The following is a 7938-nucleotide window of genomic DNA, read 5'->3' on the forward strand; positions in this document are numbered from 1 at the left end:
CCAAGCAAGGTGAAACAATAAATGACACTGCAATACAAGTGCAAAGCTCTATGAAAACATACCTGTCTGTAAGGCCAGGATCTGCAAAGTGAGTCACAGCTAAGTGCAGTATTAACACTCTTTACTTGCAGTCTCCCACTGAAACATCTTTCCTCATTCCTTTCTTTGAGGAACAAATTGCATTTTCCAAACGCTGGCTCCGCTTTACAGTGTGTGGTTACTAGCAGCATTAAATAAAAAATATCAATGACATGAAAACATCTCCAAAACAAATTCCCAAAAGAGTACTTTTAGTTTGTATTTATTTGTCTACCTCTGTCTAACTTCTACTCTGAAGCAAACACACTTATGATAGCTGTATGAATAACATGTTTCTTAGCTATTAAGACTCGCTCTTATTCCTTTATTTATAAATGCAATACAGTACAAATGCATTTACATTTGTGGAGAACTGTGCTATCTTATGACCAGTATGTACAACTTAGACTAACTGTTCTTATCACTGTTGTCACATGAAGGGAGAAAACTCATCTCTTCCCCATGATAGGGGAATAGGAGTCACGTAGCCAGGTGCATGGTAAGTGCTATCAAGGCCTGTCAAGACAAGCAGAATTACCTCAGAGATGCAGTGAAAGGCTAGTGAAAAAATACAAGCTACCCACAATCCAGAATCAAAACCTGAGCAAAGAGCAGGACTAGCATGAAACAGACACACCTGGACACCACAGTAAGAACTAGATGTCCCACACCGGAAAAGAATATATATATGCACTAGAAATTCACGTTACAAGCCTGTACACATCTTCAGTTGGTTTGCTTTGCCATTCTCACATAGGAACACATTTGGGCTGACTTAAAAAATGTGGCTTCTTTCGAAAGGCTGTTTTGTGTCACTGCAAACATCTGCTACATATATTGTTCCCTGTAGGAATAAGCCTCTAACAGGAACCTAAATTCACTGCATGAGCCAGAACAGCTACAGTACAAGACACATGCAGAGGGCAACCGCCATCACAAAACTGCCGCCTTGCCACTTCAGGGCAGAGGGGCTTACATAGAACTGCCCTCAGGACACTCAGGGACAGCCTCGGCATAAATACATATGTATATATAGGCACACAACTAGGACCTGCTTTTAATACCTAACTGCCAAACTCCACAAAAGCTAACTTGTGGCTGATTGTTCCACATTTGAAATCTTTTCCCTCTCCTGACTACACAAACTTCTACAAACTCTACCTCAAAAGATTACCTCTTGGCCATACCAAGAAGTCTCCTTACCAGATTAGTTTTTCTCAATCAGTCTTTATAACACGTCCTTCATTTCTGTCCAGAGCAAGTCTCTTATTCTCATTCTGACAGACCCCCTGCTTTTTCCTCTAGTAGCCTTCATCTTTCTTCTCCCAGTACACTTACATTTTTCTGTATTTTCTCCTTCGTCTGTGCTAGTTATTAAGGCAACTTACCCCTTCTCAAGATTATACAGCAAATTTATTTTACTGATTCCTGATCTCACCTCTCCCTCTATCTCTGATACTTCTTTCTGGATATCCCACCATTACTTTCAGTTCACTGAGCTAAAAATCAGACTACTTATTCTCCATCCATAGGACTGCCCTTTTTTGCTGTACTTTGTTTACTGCTCTCCCTAATAATGCAGACTGTCTGCTCTGCTCACCTTCTTGATTTCTTTCAACATTAAAACAATTATTACAAAAAATGCTAAGAACTGTCCTGTGTAAACTATGGGAACGTAGTAAACTTTTCATGATCAGCTCTGAATCCAGGTCGAGTGATCTCACTCCCCATCCATCCTACCTTTGGCCCTACCAACCCTATCCCTTATTGCTCTCTTTCCAACCTTTTCCACTCTTGGCTTATGCCTCTTCTCTCTTAAGTCAAGTACCGCCACTATCATCTTTCAAACTCCTCCTCTGCATTCGTTGTCCTGTATTCTCCAAGTACCAGGTTTCTTGTCCACACAGTTGACGTGCACAGCACCTACTCTAATGTTTAAGTATTTGATACCAGAACCTCATCTTGTTAGATGCTCTCCTACATAACTGTTCAAAGTGAAAATACGAGCTGCGTATTATTTATGTTAAAATTATTTATCAGTCCCTGATAAACAGAGCAAATACAACGTACAACTGAGGTGAGCGTGGTCTCCTTAGGCGGAGCTGCTGCAGTCAGGGTGAACCTGTCCCTATCACGACCATGAAGCTTCAACCATGACTTGAGGGCACTTGGATGGAGATGACCGTTCAAGCTGCATGCAGCTCAGTCCTCAGCACTCCTGGTGAGGGGTGCAGCTAAAGCAAGACTTCGTGGGACGATTAACAGGTGTGCAGTGAAACTGACTGAAATCAGCAACTCGCCTGCCGCCACTAGCAAGTCGGCAGTGACTTTCAGCCATTACCAGCCCGAACAGGCTGTAACTGACAGGAGGCGGCCGATGGTGGGTTTCAAGGCTCTGGAGAGAGGGAACTGCGGGACTGAGACCCACGGACCGGGACCCCAAGCTCCGCTCCCCAGGACGCCTCTCTGCGGGCGCCGCCGTACGCGGGCCCCCCCTCGCGGCCTGGCCCACGGCCTCCCCCAACACCGAGGCCTCTCGGCCACGGCGCGGAGCCCCGCGGGCAGGAGAACCGCGCTCTGCTCGACGGACGAAGCCCCGGCGAAGCGGGGCGGAGCGGTGGCATCACCTCACGGCGGGGACGGGGCCCGCCCCCAGAGCCCGCGGCCCCTCGGCGAGGCCCCGCCGCCGCTGGGGGCGCTGCGGGGCGGCCGCGCTCCGCCGGCCGGGGCCGCCTCCCGCCTCAGCGGCGGCCACGGCGGCACCTCGCCACACCACCCCCACGCCCCCCACGCCCCCCCACGCCCCCGCCGGGAGGTGGCGCGCGGGGCGCAGCGGCCCGCGGCCGGCTGCCCCTCTCTGCCCAGGCCCGCGCTCACCTCTTCCCGCCAGCCCCCGTCCTGCCGGTGCCCGGCGTCCCCCCAGCGCCCGCGGACGTACGAATCCCCTCATCCAAGCCCGGGGGCTCTGTTCGCGCGCCCTCCGCGCGAGGAGGGTTTCGGGGAAGCCCGTGGCCGCGCAGCGACAGGGGCACGGCTGCCTGAGGAGAGGGGCGCGTGACGGCGAGCGGGCAGCCCCCTTCTGGCTGCGCAGCGCGTTTCTGACAGGCGGTGCTGGAGGTAACCGCAGCGCTCGCCACAGGCCCCCCCAAACGCAGCAGAACGGCGGGACGCGCTGCCCGCTGCAGGTTGGGTCAGATGTGGTCACTCACGCCTGGTGGACAACCAGCCCCTGCTGGCGCTCTGGTTTTCCTCAACAGCCTCCAGCTGAGCGGTGACCCGTCGGGTACCTCCCATCCCAGGCTGTGTAGGGGTACAGCGTTTGACTGGCTAGGTGTTCCAGTAAAGTTGAATGCAAATTAAGTTCTCCCAGACCCCAGAAAATGTAAAATTATTAAAATCTTTAAGTACCTTAACATTTACCACTCGTTCTTGGGGCCATCTTGTACTGTGTCCATCTTACACATACTGTTTTACTCGTGAGCCTTAAATACCTTTGGCCTTGGACTAATTTTTTTCAGTGTTACAGGCTAGAAACTCCTACTTTATTTCAGTGGCATGGTCCTCTACTGTCATCACAGAAAAACGATACAAATAGTTTAAAAACTGATCATTAATAGCTCCTAGCACAAACAGCACTTTTCACCTCCTCCTGCAAGTATTAATTAGAGTATTTGGGGATGCCAGAGAAATTCAGGATTCCTAAGACTACATCTTCACCGTTTCCCAAAGCTGTAGGCTTCAAGAGAGAGGGCACAGCAAACCCTGACGTTCTCCATTTTGCAGACTGCCCTGCCTGCCCTTCCTTTTTATTGTAAGGCTCCTTCAATTCCTATGGACATCTGTAATTCTGTTCTCCATTAGTTCAGCCAGCTGCCATACCTTCCAGTGTAATCAGCGTCACTCCAGCCTCCTTTCTTTCTCGGGTTTCACACTCCTGTTAATCTGAAAACAGATGAGAAACAGAGTTAATACTGACACTGGGAGCATCATATTAAAGGTGTCTTTGATCTCCATTCGCGTATTGGAACAAGTGGCAGCTTGCTTAGACCTTACTGGTCATCTTCTCAGATCACCTACTAATGATCCAGGTGCCAAATCCAGTTTACTTGACAATTTTTTTTCCCCCCGAGATGCTGATCAGTCAGCAGGCCAGCCGGACCAGCAGCACTACTGGTGTGTTGTGGGAGTGCAGGCGTAAGTCATTTTGTAGAAGCCTGTGCAAACGTGGCAGTAGTGGTCCAGCCCCAATACTTGGCTCTGTTCCCTGTGTGGAAGAAATTGTCCATTTCTGATAAAAGAATAAAATATATAGACATAAAGAATTTGCCTTGAATTTGACCCCTTTGGGATAAAATCATTGAGACCTTGGGCTCAGGTCCCAACAGTCTGTACGCTGGCCCTCTGAACTGAGAACTGAGTGGGCTCCGTAAGAACCAGGTTGTTCCCTGTTCTCCTTCTAGGCCATTAGCTATTCCTTTGATTAGTTTGCCTTCATCCCTCAGGGTCTCACATTTCTTTTCCATACATAATATGCCATACATTGTATTACTCTTAGCTCAGTTTTAGAGCACTGTAGAACACATTTTTCTTTCTGGGCTTGTCCAACATGAGCTCATATACTTCAGATCTCTTTTTCTTCCCCTGATCATTGAAAATAAAATATCACAAGTAACCTAATATTTTTGGATCCATTCAAATCCTTAAAAGCTGTGGTAAATCCTAACATCATGGAGATGCGTGAGAAGTAGACCTTGAGTACCCGCAGAAATCAAATGTATGATTACATCCTTCGCAGTTCTGGACTCCAAATTAGCCTGTCAGGTTTGCATGTACTACTTCTGCTGACTTCAGTGGGAATTGCACATACGAAACTAACAGAATAATCAGGCCCTGAAAATTTGAGCTTGTGTCCCCAAGCAGAGCTACTGCATTTTTAACTGATTCAGTGTGAGATGCATCTGTGACCCTAGAGCAACAGCAACAGCTGGGAGTATGTGCTGGCACCCAGAAAGCTAGTGCTGTCTTTCCACATGGGATATACAGCAATCTCCAACCTGCCCTGCTTGTATTTAAAACACAAACTTAGATATCATATAAAGGAAGTGTTTCTGTTACCATGACATCAAGCAAGAAAATAAACATTACACTCCCTAGAAAATGAAATACAAGGTAACAGCATTTTAGCAAGTCTAATGGCAGAAGTCGGAGCCATCATAACACATTATAGAAGACAAATGAAAGGGTTGATTTTGATAGCTTGAAATAAGAAAAATATTGAAATATTTTGCATACAGAAAAAGACACACTCTAGATAGTCTGTGTTCCAACCAAGTGTTAGAAAAGCACTGCTTTTATTTTCAGTTTAATCTTCTGGTTTTCAAAAGCTGCCTTTTTTTTTTTTTTTTCCTGAATTTCCCAACTAAGGGATAGGACTAGATGTAAAACTCACTAGGTACTTCCTAGAAATCTCCCAAACAGAAATTAGATTATTTTTCAAAAAAAACCAAAACCAGGAACAAATAATTCAAATCTAAAACACAGGGAGTTTTAGCTATTATCAATAAGATGTTGCATTATTCCTGAAAGAAATACGTATTCAAGTATTTCATACCTGATATTGATGGTTCAGCATCCCAATTCTTCAAATTCAGGCTGACTAGCCACTCAGGAAAGTAAGAAGTTAGGTAGATTATCAAATCTAAATCTGAAGGCTACATAAGCATGCAGTATTACACAACCACACAGAAGTCAGTGCAAAGAAAATACAACTGATCATCAAAAGAAAAATAAAATAATTGCAGCATTTCAGAAACATACTTTAAATCAAGCTTCCAGGATACGTATATTATAGTCTTTTTTGTTAAAGTAGGTAAAGTTGTTGATTTAGTATTCAAATTCCAGTCTTTATTTCTGTACTTAAAGTCTTTGTAACAGATGGTAGAGAACTTCCAATGATAATTTAGTAGAAATCACTTCATTCAACAGATACAGGAGTTACACTGAGTACTGGGCTCAAAACTGTTGCAACATTTTTGTGCATCTCTCTTCAGGACACCAATGAAATTCTAATTCAATATGTGTAACTTTAAGGATCTGACCTTGCACTGGTATATTATTCAAATACATTATACATCTAAGTCCCATTTTATACTGTTGTAATTTTGATCTGACATAAGATGCCTTCCTAAAAAAATGTGAAAACGTTTCTTTCTTTCAGTTTGGAGTACATCTGTAGTACTCATATGCCTGCCTGTTTGTTGTGTTATACTTAGCACAGACGTGGGGGCTTCTCTGCCCTCATTTTACAAAATAGCAAGCTTTCTTGGTACAGACAGGAGTCAGGCACATTATTTTCAGCGAGTCCATTACCCACTTACTCTGCCCAATTCTATGAAGTAAAATCATGACCACCCAACTTAACATTAATTATTTATTTTGTGAAGTTGTCCATTTTAGAGCTGAATGAGTGAAATGCAATTGAACTGAGCCAAAGGCTCGGACTGGGCTGCCATTTTGACATTCTCATCAGGGAAATGATGCTGTAAACACCCATACTTGATTCACATGCATGGTCTCTTGGTTGCCTACAGTAATGCCCATCTGTTCAGATGGCATCATGCCCACTTAAGTTGCTCAAGGGAATACATGCTGGGCAGTGATTGGCTTAGGTAAGTATTTTTCAAACTGGGTCGGTGTCGACCTCCTTTTGGGAAGGCCCAAGAGGAAAAGGAAACAAAAAGAATTTTCATTTTTTATTTTAATGGATTGTTTTCATTTAACATTCAGCAAAACCACCACCATCTATAAAACATTCAGTAGATGGTTTTGCTAATTCCTTGGTACCTGTGACCCCAGCAAGGAAAAATAAATTCAACTATATTCTCATTTTTTAAGTAAATGAGTTTAACCTGTTATAAAGTCACAGTCCGTGTAACATTAAGACCACTTCATCTGCAGAAAAGAAACCTGTCTCAGCAGGCATTGCCACATTCTGAAAATTGAACTGATGTCTTTTGTTGATGAATATTAGTCAACACTCAAATATCTGAATTCCTAGGTATTCTTACCAAAAGCCATTGCTTGAATTTTGTGGGCAGAGTGGTGAGCAACACTATGTCCCAAATTATTAGTCGGATCAAATGAATGTTACTGTACAAAGATGCAATTCCAAAATACACAGCAAACAGAAACATGCACAAAGATACAGATGATTGATGTGCAGTATCATGAAAGGATTAACCCCTTTTGGTTCCTAAGTTGGCATGGTTTCCAAATGTAGCCTTTTACTTCTCCAAAGCCAAAGAACTTTGCTTTAGTGAAGTGCATTGTACAGTGAAGCCATTGTCTGTCACATTGCTTTATCAAATAAGAAGGGGTGGGGGGAACATGTCACCCTTTCTTCCTGCAAATAAACTGTGGGGTTTTTTATTTAAGAGAAAGCTACCATTATTACAAAAAAGAAAGAAAAAAAAAAGGAAAAAAAAGATGAAAATAATCCAGCTCCTTTTCATTTGGGAGACAAAAGCCTTTCAGTGCTGCGTCCATGCGCTCTGACTACTGTTTTGACACTGTGTCAAGATGCTCCTGCTCTGCTCCAGGTCTCAGATCACAGTTGGAGTGTCTTGATACAGTGTTGAATCAGTAGTGTCAGCAAGTCTCAGAGCAGAGTCAAAGAGCCTCAATGTAGCCTCAGAGCAGGTAGAGTCAGAGAGGCCTTTCCCCTAAACTGAAGTAGGCAGAGGGTGCTCCATTTTTTTTATTTTTAATTGTTTGTTTTAACACATTTTGACCCAGCTGCAGCAGGTTCATACTTCTAATTACTAGTCTTTGTTGTACTAAGGTATCAGAGCTAGCGCTCTC

General features: G+C 44.2%; 1 long non-coding RNA gene across 1 annotated transcript in view; it reads right to left on the reverse strand.

The window, feature by feature from the left end:
* The window catches only part of LOC128146332 (uncharacterized), a 45604-nt gene extending 39680 nt beyond the window's left edge, over positions 1 to 5924 (reverse strand). The window contains exons 1-4 of the long non-coding RNA XR_008236734.1: positions 5690 to 5924; positions 3958 to 4020; positions 504 to 594; positions 63 to 261 (exon numbers count right to left, since the gene is read on the reverse strand). This is a non-coding gene — a long non-coding RNA (uncharacterized LOC128146332). The remainder of the gene's footprint in view (positions 1 to 62; positions 262 to 503; positions 595 to 3957; positions 4021 to 5689) is intronic.
* Positions 5925 to 7938: the final 2014 nt, after the last annotated feature.

Source organism: Harpia harpyja, chromosome 9, assembly GCF_026419915.1.
Source record: "Harpia harpyja isolate bHarHar1 chromosome 9, bHarHar1 primary haplotype, whole genome shotgun sequence".
Taxonomy (NCBI): domain Eukaryota; kingdom Metazoa; phylum Chordata; class Aves; order Accipitriformes; family Accipitridae; genus Harpia; species Harpia harpyja.